Below are 14,609 nucleotides of genomic sequence, written 5' to 3'. Positions count from 1 at the left end.
GTCTTTTATAAGAATATATTTTTCATATATTCTTGGTTTTATTGGTTGTAAGACCTTATGTGGGACAAGACTATTTTTTCCTATGAGATCAAGGATTTTTTTGTTCTTTTTTCTCCTCTTTTGAAATTATTCTTAGCCAAATACAGATAACCTAGATGTAACCATTATTTTCTGAAAGATAACAGCCAACTCCACATACAATGAATTATACTAGAACTAATGTTTACTTAGATAATAAATGTTACAAATGCTACAACTATTTGCCTGGAGAAGGTTATGGAGGGAAATCAGGGGATGGTCAATAAGTTAGGTTTCATGTAGATTTCACTAATAGAAGTCTTATGAAACCTCATGATTTTTTTTGTTATACTCTTAAATAACTACTTTGAAGATTAGAAAAATAACATTAATGATCCTATCTTTATCTAAAAGAGCATTTAGAAATGATTTTCTAATCAGTAAATTTTCACATTAATTGCCAGAAATGCAGTGTTTAAGGATATAATCTTGAGTCTATATTTAAAAGTCTTCATTTGTGAATTCCCAAGTACCTACCCTTGAAGGAGTCTTTCCTGCAGATCTGTTAAAAGCACCTGGCAGTTGAATTTTTTCTTTTCTTTTCTTTTTTAAATTGAAGTACAGATGACACACAATGTTATATTAGTTGTAGATGTACAGCTTAGTGATTACATGGACAAATATACAGTGGAACAGAATAATGTTTTTTGTCCTGTAGGATGCCAAAGTGAAGACCCCTTTGGCTAAGGTTTTGGCTGCCCAGAATGAGAATGCTGAGAGCATAGTGGGAGAGGTCTGTGATTATGTTTTGATGGTTTGCTTTTCTTTTGAACCCCTGTATTTGGCTTAAGTTTTTAGCATCTAGGTTGTGTTTGGTCAAATCGGCCTATTTTCCTTGACTAGTTTGTTTTTTGACAGTTTTTGTGTGACTGTGTTTTTACTTTGTGATTTTTTTAATTTTTTTTTTTAAGATTTTATTTATTTATTCATAGAGATGCAGAGAGAGAGAGAGAGAGAGAGAGGCAGAGACACAGGCAGAGGGAGAAGCAGGCTCCATGCAGGGAGCCCCGATGTGGGACTCGATCCAGGGTCTCCAGGATCATGCCCTGGGCTGCAGGTGGCGCTAAACCGCTGAGCCACCAGGGCTGCCCTGTGATTTTTTTTTAAGTGGGCTCCACACCCAGCTTGGAGCCCACTGCAGGGCCTGAACTCACTACTCTGGAGTCAATACCTGAGCCAAGATCAAGAGTTGGGTGCTCAACTAAACTGAGCCACCCAGGCACCCCTACTTTATGATTTTTTGAGTGAAATTTGGCCACGAGTTTTCTATTGACCTAATGCTTATAGCTTGATTTGAGTTGGTCCATTTCTTTTACTTGTTTAAGTTGATTGCGGTTTGGATTGTTTGCAGTTTTGTTGAACACAGAGTTATGAGTCAGATTTTGGGTGGCTAGTTTGTTTTAATTTAGCATTATTTAAAAGCTTCTTTGGTTAGCTTGCTGTGAGATTAGAGATGTTATTTTGTTGAATTTTTTTCCTTTTGGCTGTGACTTCATGAAGTTTTGATCATCCTGATGCATTTGGCTGACCTAATATTGGCAGTTTAATTTGGTGTTGACCATTTCTTTTATTAGAGGAAGGAATTTGGGGTCCATTTAAGTTTTACAGAATGTTGTTCCTAGGGTAAGAGTTAGATTTTTTTCCTAAAATTTTAGCAGGTTTAATTGACTGAAATTTAGAAGTGCTAGACCTTGATTTATGTAGTAAATTCATGTGGTTTTAGGGTTTCTGAACACTTTGTGGATCAGGTAAATTTGATCAGATTTTTTTGGTTGTTTTTGAAGCAAAAGTTTTAAAATAGTTTTGGGGTACTCCAGAACTTTGTTTATTGAACGGAATAGAATTAAATAAATAGAATCTGATGAGTCTGACCTGAGGAAAAGGAAATGATGACATGGAGCTGTTAGTCCACAGAGGAAAGTGTCTTAACTGGGCTCTGTCCTCTTCTGTCTTCTGTGAACTGCTAGCCTGAAGAAAAGGACAGGGGAAATTCATTAGATATGTTTAATGCTGGTTTGTTTTTAAAGATATTTATAACATTCTTATTTACCATTTTACTATTTGCAAAATGTTAATGAGCATGTATGTATTCCGGACTTGTTGGAATTTATGTAGGGAGAAATAAAATAGACTAGAGGTTAAAAGCACAGTCTCTGGAAACAAACTACCTGTCTCTGAACTTCAGCTGTGCTATTTACTACCTTTGTGGCTTTGGGCAAGTAACTTGATTTATCCTTTTGGCATCTCATTTCCTCAAATTACAGATATATTTTTTTTTTTTTAAAGAGAAAGTGTGATGTTTGATGTCTGGAAATCGGCTGTTTAAGGAAAATCCCTGGAGAGAAGGGAGTTCAGCTGATTTAGACATCCATATAGTATAATTATTTGAAAAAAGGATGTTTAGATGCTGGGGTCAGTGGAATGAAGGAATTAGATGCTGACCTTGCAGGATATGTCTCTAAGCATGCTACACATATGCCACATTTTTACAATAGAGAGCAATTAAGACTCATTCAAAATCAAGAACTTGATTCTCTTTTTCCCCTGTAATTAGCTAAATGCTTCTGTTTATAGTATAATTTGAAAGACAGAAATATCTGTCTACCTGTCCTTCTATCTAGTTCAGGCTTCCCAGATTCATGCCTTTAGGAAGTCACCATCTCCAGGATATTATCTCCTAGTATATCTCCCTTTGTCTGAATTTATACTGTTTATGTAGGGCTAAGCAATATTTACTTCTGTTTTTCTTTATTGCATTTTGTTTTTCCACTGGTATCATGTGTCTTAGACTTATTTCTCATTCTAGGAAAGAGTATCTGCATGAAATTGTTTTTTTTCTTCCAAAAAGAACTCTATACAATTTGACCAAACCTGGGTATCGAAACTTTCAAAGTTAGCGTTTTGAATTGGAGTTTTCTTTTGTACCTCATAGATGTATCTTGCAAGAAGTTGCTGTGGCCAAGTTCAAATAGGGTGTTGCCTGTGTTCTCCTCTAGGATTTTGATGGATTCTTGTCTCACATTTAGATCTTTCATCCATTTTGAGTTTGTATATGGTGTAAGACAGTGGTCTAGTTTCATCTTCTGCACGTGACTGTCCAATTTTCCCAGCACCATTTATTGAAGAGATTGTCCTATTTCCAGTGGATAGTCTTTCCTGCTTTGTCAAATATTAGCTGACCATAGAGCTGAGGGCCCATTGCTGGGTTCTCTATTCTGTTCCATTGATGTATGTGTCTGTTTTTGTGCCAGTACCTCTTAACTAAGACAAATGATCTATTTGTTAAAATTCATATAAATAAAAAAGATTTTTATGATCTAATTGCTTGGTGATGTAGGGAGGTGAGAACTTTTATGTTACCAATAGATTTTTCTGGGACTAAGAAAGATACCATAAAATTAATTCTGTCTTTAAGCTAATGTCCTTAGAAGTGTACATTAGAAGAAGTTAGAGAAACAATTTGTACTTAGCAGTAAAAGGCTCATTTGATATTTTAATCCCTTCTCTTTCAATTAACGTCACAGACAGCTAATACTACCTATGTCCATGAGGAGTGGGAACCTTTGAATTGCCATATTTCAAGGATGAATTGGGCAATTATTTTTTTTTACTTTCTAGAATGCTTTATTCTTTGGAACATGACAGATGTCTGAAATTATTATAGTGGTTTCTTTCTTGTTCCTGGATCAGCAGGCCTTTTGCATACTGACCTTCAAGGCTCATAAAGTATTGTTGCTTAGTTGAAGTTGTTTCCTGTTTTACCAGAAGCATCTCATTACAATGAGAGCTGGTCTTTGTTGTGTTCTATGGCAGCATCTTACTCATTTTCTAGCTGAGGGACAGAAAGCCTTTCAGGTTGTCCTGTACCTCTTGGCTTTTCAACATATTTACTCTTTTGGTATATAGAGTGTGTTTTTCTAGACTTTGGATCGATCACTCCATGTTTCGGAGAAGGACCTGACTGCTTCATCTTTCCTTTCAGGAATTGTTTATGTTGGTTGAATAATAGAGATTAGTTCCTTGTCCCTAGACAACTGAGAGTCCAAGACTAGGGCTTGGGACAGTAGAGAAGAGTACCTAACAGCAGTGATCTCAACTGGACCAGGTGATTACATCAGTATGTGTCCAAGGAAATATATTTCCTCTTCCGTAGAGCACTCAGAGACAAAGAGAGAGCCCAGATATATTCTTTCTCTCCATCGGTTTTAGTGTGTGATATCAAAAGTCAACAATAGTGTAAGAATTGAGATAGTGGTAGTCATTATCTGGTTATTAATTGAGAATATCAAGGCGACCAAATATAGTTGTGTAAGTTCACTGTTTGAAGATGCCCAGAAATAGAGGGGAAAGCTAAAATCTACCTTTACCTGCTTAACAAGCCATGAACCCTGGCATAAAGTTATGTTCAACTGGTAGAAGGGCCAGTAGTTTCGTATTTTCACAGAGTTGCTTTATGATTGGCAATTTTGAACAATATTGATGAGGTTTAAGTCTAAACTCTTAAATAAAGGTTAGCTGTCTATCTGGGATTTGCTTTATGTTTACTTCAAAGCAGTGTTTGGAAGGTGGGAATAATTTTGGTCTAGCATTTAATGTGGTCTCCCAGTAGTGGGGGTGACTTTATTACATTCCCATATTTTCTTGCTAGTCATTCATGTAAGTAGCATACACAGTTGTAAGATGTGTATCTCAGAGATTTGATGTATGGTTTCTGTACACATTGAGTCCTCTTATTCCATAGGGCTTTTCCAGTGAAGTAAAACCCATGGATGATGTTTTAAGCTCTAATTATTCCTTAAAGTAAGATTGAAATTACTTTTTCCTTGAATGACTATAAAGTAATTATGACTTAGCTATACTCCTTGATCTCTTGGCATCAACACATTTGTTGCATAGGTTTGTGCCATATTTTAGATTTCCTTTAAGTTCTGTCTTACTCTTCCTTGTTATGTGCCCTTCATATCCTGACATGATGAGTCATGGAAAGAAATCACTCACCAGATACACCACAAGATTAAAAAAAAAAACAGGCCAGATCATGAAGTAAGGATCACAGTTGCGTTTGGATCAGTTGACAATATGAAGTCAGAAAGAGAGCAGGATCCAGTACACAGACATCAAATTGAATAGTACTAACCAGAAAACTTGAATCAGATTGATCAGGAAAAGCCAGAAACGTGAAGAAGCAGTCAGATTTATTTATATATATATATATATTTATTTATTATTATTATTTTTTCTGGAGTCAGATTTACATCTACCAAATGGGATTCTCGTAGTTTAACATAGTGGAAAATGACTTTAGTATTAGTGATATTTCTGGTGTTATGCAAGTCAGAACAACGTCTATTATGGATGATTTTATATTTTGAGAAATAATACAATAATGAATCTTTCCATTGTTTACATTATGTGGAAGGAATACCTGTCTAATGACATAAGCTTTCTCTAAGGAACAACTCATTTTATGACTCAGATTTATTCTTGAAAAGTTTATGTGAGTTGAATTTTTTGTAAATTAAGTTTATTTCAGAATATTTATACTTTTAAGGAAGTACATAAAAACTCTTAAGACTGTTTAATATTCCTTTTTAAAAATATTTTATTTGTTCATGAGAGACACACACAGAGAGGCAGAGACACAGGCAAAGTGAGAAGCAGGCTCCCTCCAGGGAGCCTGATGTGGGACTTGATCCCAGGACCCCAGGATCATGACCTGAGTCAAAGGCAGATACTCAACCAGTGAGCCACCCAGGCAACCCCCCTGCTTAATATTCTTTTGAAAATATGAATTTTGTGCATCATTGCTCAAAAATCAGAGTGGATGTTTTAGAAAGAGAATTATATAAGTACACACAAAAATGGATTTAGTATGAAACTTGTAAAAGTTTCACTTTTACAGGCTTTTCCTCATTCCATAGGAATGACCCCCATCCCTTTTCTACCCTGTCAGTTGGTTTGGTTGTGGACACTGTTGACACCACACAGACCAGGCAGATATGAAAAGGTTTATTCTTCACAGACTGGGGAGATCAGTGCAGGTGCAGGCTTGTCCAGGCGGCTTGAAGGAAGCTCAGATACTTTTTTTAACTTTAGTGTTCTGCTTAGATCAGAGTTGGTTACATTGAAATAAATGAGGTTCATTTCTACTAAAAGCTCAGATCAGTTTGGAAAATATAATTTCTCAATTTTCAACCAAACATGGATATGAGGCTATCCAAGAAACTTAAAAATTTTACTGCTTGATGTAGTTGGTTTGGAAGTTGGAAGTTTCTTGCAGGGAGTGTTGATTATAATTTCAGTAGTAGCTGTGGTAGATGCTATGGTGGTGGTTGCTGCTGATGTGGAGGTGGGTTCTATTGCTGAAGAGATAGGTATGGTTGAGAAACCTGTGGCTTCTGTCATGGTGACGGTGGGTTCTGTGGCAGTGATGGTAGGTACTGGTGTAGTGGTAGGTTCTGTGGAAGTGATAGTAGCTGGCTATTATAGTGGGTTCTGTAGAAGTGATGGTGGCTCTATTGTAGTAGTTTCCACAGAAGTAGTCATGACTGCTGTTGTACTGGTGGCTTCTATAGTAGTAGTGATTGCTGTGATGGTAGATTTTGTGAAAGTGGTAGTGGTTTCTGTTGTGGTGGCAGGTTCTGAAGTGGCAATTTTGGTTGTAGTGATTGGATTTAGGGTTAGGGAAGAAACAGTGTATAGGATATACAGAATTTGGGAAGACCTATTAATAGGTCTTGGAGGGTAAGATCTTGGTTGGAAAGTTGGATTCAGATTGCCTGGAAAGGATTGAGGTTGTCTCATAGGTCCCAATGTAGGGACTGATATGGAATGTGTACTGAATCAGAGGAAGGAGTTGGAGGTGGATAAGGAGGAGGAGTAGGAGGACTATGATGATGCTGAGGAGGAACATGCCCTGGTAGACCAAAAAAAGGAAATTATAGAATGTGCCTTTGTGTACTGAAAGGAAGAGGTAGTAGAACACACCTTGGTGGAATGAAAGGAAAAGGAGTAGGTGATAGAATAATAAGTCCATAGAGAGGAGGGAGGCCTAGTGGAACCTGTCTTTGCTTATAGATCAGAGGAGATGGTGACTGATGGCCAGGAAGATATGGTTCTCTTGGAACTCTTTGACTTTAAGTGGGCTGGAGAGGTAAGAAAAACAAACAGAAACAAAAAAAGTTTTCTAAATTTGATTAAAGTTCAAACACTAATGAATATACTTTTATTTTTTATCATTTATTTTTTTGTTTTCAAATGAAGGTAAATGCTCCAGTGGAACCAACCAGAAAATGCTTTCTTATTCTCCATTACCTTTTTAGGGACTAAGGGAAACAGATTTAAGACATGAACACTTCTGTACATGAATCTGAAATCTAGTAGGAGCTATAATCCTTCAACTACAATATGGGATGATACAGTAAAAAGTCTGTGGGAAGTAGAATAGTGCATTAAGACCCTGGAGTCTATGGCTAAAGCCAGTCCTTCCACTGTTGCAGGCTAAGGTGCTTATACTCCCTCTCATACTCTTAAACTCTCTTATACTCTCAGCAGAGAGAGAGTTTCTTTATTTCATTCATTTTTTTTTAAAAAAGATTTTTATTTATTTATTTGACAGAGAGAGAGAGAGAGAGAGAGAGCATAAGCAAGGGGGAGCAGCAGATGGAGAAACAGGTAGGAGCTCAGTGTGAGGCTTGATCTCAGACCCCAGGATAATAACCTGAGCCAAAGGCAAACATTTAGCCAACTGAACCATCCAGGTGCCTCTGTTTCCTCATTTCAAAAATGGTTCTAGAAAAAGTTCCTACCTTATGTAGTGGTTGATAGGATTTTATGTAATCTATATATAGTGTTCAGACACAGTAAATTATGGTAAGTACTCTATAAATTTGAGCTATTTTGCACTGTGTTTAACAGGTATTGTGGTTTATAGATCTGGTAACAGTTTAAGAATTAGCTGATAAATAGAACAATTCTAGATGCAATAGCAATTTGGAGAAAAAATTTAATTTTGGCAAAAAAGGATTAAAGATTACTTTGTGGAAAAGATAGCATTTGAAATGAGCATAATGGAGTTGAAATGGGGAATTAAATAATGGAGTTGAAATGGGGAATTAAAATTAAAAGAACATGAATAAATGAACAGGGTCAGGAAAATACAAGTCCCTTTCTTGAGACAGAAGACCAGTTTGTCTGGAACAGAAGTTTCAGGAAGGTGAAAGACTCTGTTAACTCTCTTGCAACCTTCAGCTCCCTGCCTCTGTGTCTTTCTGATATGCTACCCTAGGAAACATCAAGCTTTGGGATCAACTCTTTACAAACTACTTTGTCTACAAAAAAAAAAAAAAAAACAAAAACAAAAAAAAACCAAACAAAAAACAAAACACACACAAACAAAAACAAAACAAAACAACAACAAAAAACTACCTTGTCTATTTCAACTTGGAGGCTGGTGAACATTGAATACCACAAATCCCTAAATATTAGACACACTGGAGATTCACAGGGTCTGCCCTAATCTGGCTCCTCAGCGATGCTAATCTATTCTCCCCTTTCTCCCACAAAGCTATCTTCTCAGCATTTACATTTATTTTTTATCCCTCTTGCCTCCCACCCCCCAATAGAAGATGATCTTGCCTTCTATTTCACAAAAATGAAGAACTTTACTTTTCTGCCCACACCCATAAAATTCACTTATATCCAGCTCTTTCCTTGTCTTGTTTATGACCAACCTCTTCACCTATAGTCTATATCCATCTCCTATCCCTCCCCAGGGCATTTTCTCTGCTAATCATCACCTTTCATTTTTCATTTCAACCTCTTTTCAATCCCTGGCTGTGTTCTTTCAGTCTGTAGTCCCAACTTACACCTCATATATTAAAGAATCCCATTTTCAACCTCATGTACCTCTGTTGCTATCATCACTAGCTTATCTTTTTCATTCCTAGTCAGATATTGGGGAAGGCTAGACTGGATTTTCTCTCTCTACTCTTTATTTGCTATTTATTCTGGTTTCTATCTTCAACATGTAACTGAATCTCTTTTACAGAGATCAGTGATGACTCAGAAGTCTTAAGTCATTTCAGAAGGAGCTATAACTGTATTTTTGTCACATGACTAATTTCTCTCCAGCTACATTTATTTGGATTATTAAAAGATTATTGAAACCAGGATCTTCCAAGCCACTTGCTATCCAGGATCCTTTGACCTACTGCCAAGTTAAGAAAAATAAACGATCTTAATAAAATTCTGTTTCTTTATAACTTGAACTAGGAAATACTGAAGTTTCCTAGTTAGAAAGTGGTAATTAAACTGTGAATAATGTGAAGATGAAAGGACCCAGATAGAAAGGGAGGTGTTAATAAGAGCCACACACAAGCTAAACTAGGAGCATGCAAACTATGAGTAAAGAGAGCAGTGCAGAGAGAAGTAGGGATGCCAAGAGAAGTAGAGCCTGGGTCTTAGGGCCACTGGGGTTTGTATTTCAGTTCTAATTTGCATTTATTCTTGCTTTGGCTTCCTTTTTCTTGAGATATCTTGAGTGGATCCCTGTTATTTGCAACCAAACAAAAAAAGACTGTGATACCCTCCATTCTCATCTCTTGTCACTCTGTATGTGTCTTTGCTTTGATTATATAGAACTATTCTTGGTTTTTCAACATAAGGAGCTGTTTCCTGTCCTTGTGCTTTTGTCCAGGTGTTTCTTCTAGCTGAGAATGCTTCACTCCTTCCCTACCTAATTTCTATCCCCCAGGAAAGTTCATTGCCTTTTTTCAAAATGTTTAAGTAGTTTCTCTCCACTCCCTGTACTTTAATTTGAAAATTCAAAGAACTGTACGGCAAATGCCTTTATACAATATGCAAACAACCAAATTTTTGTTTGTGAAGCTTTGCCAAAGCATATTTCATCATTATCTTGTCCCAGTGATAGTTACTTTTTATTTTGGTATTTTTCTGCTTTTTAAAATTATGGGCTTTTTTATTGTTGTTGAAGGAAGAGATAAGTATCTTTCTTCCTCAGCTCTCTGTCTCTGGCAACTTTGGAGGGGAGAGTGGGAGGTCGGTTAGGTATTCTTCCTCTTTTTGGTTTGTTTAGCACTTTTATCATAATAATCCATAATCATCTACAATATTATGTAGTATTGTACTTGTGTAGCACCCTACTCTCAAAAAAAAAAAAAAAACCCAAAACAAAAAACAATGTCCCTATAGTGTTCATATTTCTACCTCCAGTTTCTGGTTCTTTCTGGATCTTGGTAAATGTTTTTGAATGAATAGATGTGGACTCAGAACTCTAAGATCTTAAGTCATAGGCACTGTCATTAATGAAGATAAAGGTACCAAGAAAAAATGGAGTTAGTTTTTAATCATTTTGAGAGTGAAAAGCAATGGCACTTTGTAAATGCAGATTGAGATCTCCAAGCTGGAGAATATGGAATACAGATTTGGAAAGTACCATTGGGTCTCATCAATAAGATGAGAAAGTAATGAGAGAAGAAGAAATGACTGAGGACAGAAACTTGAAGATCAACAAGAGGAAGCTAAGCAGCTAATGCCTAGGTTGGGAAAAACCCAGATGGTACAGGAGCATGGAGACCAAGCTCACAATGACCTTCACTAAGCAGAAGAGGGGAGAAATCATGTGAAAAATGGCACATTTTACAGTAGATTGCTGACTTCTGTCAATCATTTCTATCTTTTCCTCATTACAAGCTTATAACCCACTAGTTTCACTTCTCCACTGGCTAGAGGTGGTGAACGGTGAATTTTAAAACCTTAGAAAAATGATGAGTATGTCTTCTTACTGGTCTACATCTGGGACTAATCACCTTTAAAAAGAAAGGCTTATTGGAAACATAGTGAAACATGGCTATTTTGAGTTTCTATTTCCTTATTTGTTAAAAAAGGCTAATAATAACGGTTACAGTGGATGGCTGGGGAGATTAAATAATACACTTCTATTACATACTACTGGCATAGATAAGTACTCCCCATGTGGTAGCTTTTGATATTATAAAGCCTGTCCATAGTCAAATGTAATTGTACTTTTTTCCTGCAGTTTCATCATCTGATAGTCTAAATCATTAAGAATGATTAAATGGAGTATGAGTTCCACAAGGATTAGCAGAGATTTTGACTGATTTGTTAAAGTACCAGCAAGTAACATTGTTCTGGATATGTAGAAGGAGTTAAATATGTAATGGGTGAGTGAATACATTGGTTTAAAGTAACTAGTTAAGGAAATAATTCTAAAATAACTAAGAATGCTAAACAATTGTTTAGTCATACAATTTCTTCTTTTCCAATGTTGATGTTTTTTAATACTTGTTCAAGGGTTAATTAGTCAAAGCTAGTGTTTGACACTTAGACTCTTAAAAATAGTTTCTTCTCCAATCTGAAGAATCACAATGTCAAAACCAGTTTCTAGGTCAGATCATTAAATATGCCTTCAGGCAACCTGTTTTTGTTCAAGTTCCTGAGAGAAGATGGAAAATCCAAAATTCTCTCCATTAAGATGTTTTAGTTGTAGCAGTCCTTTTTGTGTGGTATTTGTTTTTCATTTTCTCCTCTGATGCCTATGTAATTTCAGTCCCTAAGTACAGGTTATATCCTAAAATGTTTTTAGCATTATCCTCTTGTTTTGGATACAGTGTATTGAAATGGTTAGTCTAAATATTTTAGTAATAGATCAGTGACCTCAAAGCCAGATATTCTTTTTTTTTTTGCCTCTCCTCTATTTGTGTTATTTCAAGAAACTTCACGTATATTTGTTCATTGTGTAACGTAGATGGACTCCCAAATAGTTTCTCTCAGTTAAGTACTATGAAGATTGTGATTTTGAATTCAGTATTTGTATTCTTGGTGTCACTTAGCACTAGGCTCAGCACATGGTGGATTGTCAGTTATTAAGAAATGAAAGAGGGACTGGGCTCAGCAGTTAAGCGTCTGCCTTTGGCTCAGGGTGGAACCTGGAGTTCTGGGATTGAGTCCTACGTTGGGCTCCCTGCATGGAGCCTGCTTCTCCCTCTGCCTGTGTCTCTGCCTCTCTCTCTCTCTCTCTCTGTGTGTCTCTCTCTCTCTGTCTCTCATGAATAAAAAAAATAAATAAAATCTTAAAAAAAAAAAAGAAATGAAAGATACTCTGAGTCCTTTCTCTCTGCTGCCCCTAAACCTGACTTGAACATCAATATACACTAGGGTAACTATTGTTTCTCTGAGGTTCATATTATTCTACTGATGTTTTTGGCTATGGAGTCTATCAGTGCTATTTTGAATTATGTTTTTTTGGATCCTCTATAGAGCCTAATGAAATACTTTTCAAAAAAGCATTTTTCGGGACACCCGGATGGCTTAGTGGTTAATTGTCTGCCTTCGGCTCAGGGCATGATCGTGGAGTCATGGGATCGAGTCCCACATCAGGCTCCCTGCAATGGAACCTGCTTCTTCCTCTGCCTATGTCTCTGCCTCTCTCTCTTTCTGTGTCTCTCATGAATAAATAAATAAAATCTTAAAACAAAGCAAAAACCAAGAAGCATTTTTCAAAAGTTGCAATTAACATTAAGTGTTTCTTAAATGAATGACCCTTCTTTTTCTGTTTTTATTTCTCTTTAATTATTGTTATGTAAAGAAAGATAACATTATTAGTATAAAAAATTTGTTTGAAGTTATAATTAATAAGAAGTGTACAAGAGTATTTAGGACTGGGGGGACTTACCCTGAAACATGCAATAAGAGACTACAAGTCTGGAGATGAATGATAATTTTTTAACTTTTAAATATTGCCCCTGAAAGACATCCAGTGATTATCTATGATTAGTCAAATCGATCAACATCATTTTTCTTGATTTCAAGTCAGAATTTAGAAAGGATTCTGATGCACATTTTGTTATATGATAAATAACACTACAGCCTTTTAAATATGTGCTTGACATTTTGGGGAAAGGAAACAGCATATATACACACGCCAATATTGTTATGTTTCTGATACTTTATAACAAAATGATGAGACTTTTGCTTCATGAAAAGTAAAATTTCCAGATAGTTGTTCAAATACTTATTGAAAATAAGAACATATTTGGAAAATCTTTGTGGCCTCCAGTGGTGACTAATTTGGAGAGACATACTTGGGTAAACCTTTGATATGTTTGTTAAAATTAGTAAAAACAAATATATTTGTGTAGATTCATGACCTGGATAGTGTCAATGTGACTGGACTATTGTAAAAAAATAACATAATACAATTATTTTTTAACAATTAAAAAAACCATAATTCCTCTGTTAGGTTTATCTGAAGGGAAAAAGAGTTGTATAATGTATATCTTTTCTTGATATGTTTTTTTGTCAAGTGATTCCCAAAAGCCAATTGTTGTCCATCAGTATCTGAATTTGTAGAAAGAGATTTTGTTCTTAATTTGATTGAAGTTTTAAGCAATATATCAAAAGTACATGGCACCTATGTTCTGGGAAGGCAAAATTTAAGTACCATCATGCTGACAGATTATCTTGGGGTCAACACGGTATCTATCATCTGTATGAACGTTGAAGGTGACATAGGAAGAGAGGTCCACAGGTTCTAAGCTATATATTCATGAGGCCACCCCCTTAAAATTGATTTTTCTAGTATGCTGTCTTGAAAGGCAGTTTAAAAACATTACAAACCCCAAGTCAAACAAGAATAATAGAAATGTAAAATCTATCTATATGTGTCTTTGATACTTTTCTATTTATAATTGAATTTAGAGATCATTAAAATACATTAGCAAAAAAGAGTCAATTGATTGCAAAATTGGATGTAAATGTGCAGGGCAGTCAACATGAATGTTCCTCTTGACATGCATTTCCAGAAATTGTGGTGAGTCTTACTATTGATGATATTTTTTTTTTCTTAAAATACATCTGGTATTTTAGATAACAAAATTATAAGATATTTAAAGTATATGATCTGATACATATATAAAAGGATTCCCCTCGGTTGAGTTAACTAACACAACCAATACGTGCCGTATTTATTCTCCTTCTTCTCTTCTTCGACCTCCTCCTTTATTTTTGGTGAGAACATGTAAGTTCTACTCTCAGCAAATTTCAGTTATACAGTACAATGTTATCAACTATAGTCACATTAGATCCTCAGATCTTACTAATTTTATAACTGAAAATTTGTATTCCTTTTACCAACTTCTATTTCTCCAACCCCCAGTCCTGGCAATCACTTTTCTCCTATTTCCAAGAGTTTGACTTTTTTTTTTCTTTTTAGATTCCACATATAAGTGAACCTTGAAATCTTTGTCTTTTTCTGTCTGGCTTATTTCACTTAGTATAATGCCCTCTAGATTCATCCAGTTGTGGCAAATGGCAGGATTTTCTTCTTTTTAAAGGCTGAATAATATTCTATTATATATGTATACGTATATACTACACCAGAGAATGATATACTTGAGAATATTAGCAAAAGTTAGAATTCCAAAGTCAAAATCCTTAACAAATATACTTATAAATACTTACCTGGGCAGGATATTCTTTTTTGGAACAAT

At 35.6% G+C, this 14,609-nt stretch overlaps 1 protein-coding gene across 5 annotated transcripts in view; it reads right to left on the bottom strand.

Moving 5' to 3' along the window:
• LOC112652154 (uncharacterized) overlaps positions 1-14,609 on the bottom strand; it is a 78,368-nt gene that overhangs the window by 47,316 nt on the left and 16,443 nt on the right. For 3 of the 5 annotated variants that reach the window (XR_007401745.1, XR_004812967.2, XR_007401744.1), the window contains one exon: positions 1,951-2,046. The gene's annotated coding sequence lies outside the window, so the exon portion shown is untranslated. Of the gene's footprint in view, positions 1-1,950; positions 2,047-7,164; positions 7,224-14,609 lie in introns of those variants that run through there. The other 2 variants (XR_004812965.2, XR_007401746.1) reach the window with 2 other exon arrangements.

The sequence above is a fragment of the Canis lupus genome, chromosome 13 (assembly GCF_003254725.2).
Source record: "Canis lupus dingo isolate Sandy chromosome 13, ASM325472v2, whole genome shotgun sequence".
Classification (NCBI taxonomy): domain Eukaryota; kingdom Metazoa; phylum Chordata; class Mammalia; order Carnivora; family Canidae; genus Canis; species Canis lupus.
The sequence above is the reverse complement of the archived record's forward strand: the minus strand, read 5'-3'. Positions and strand labels throughout refer to the sequence as shown.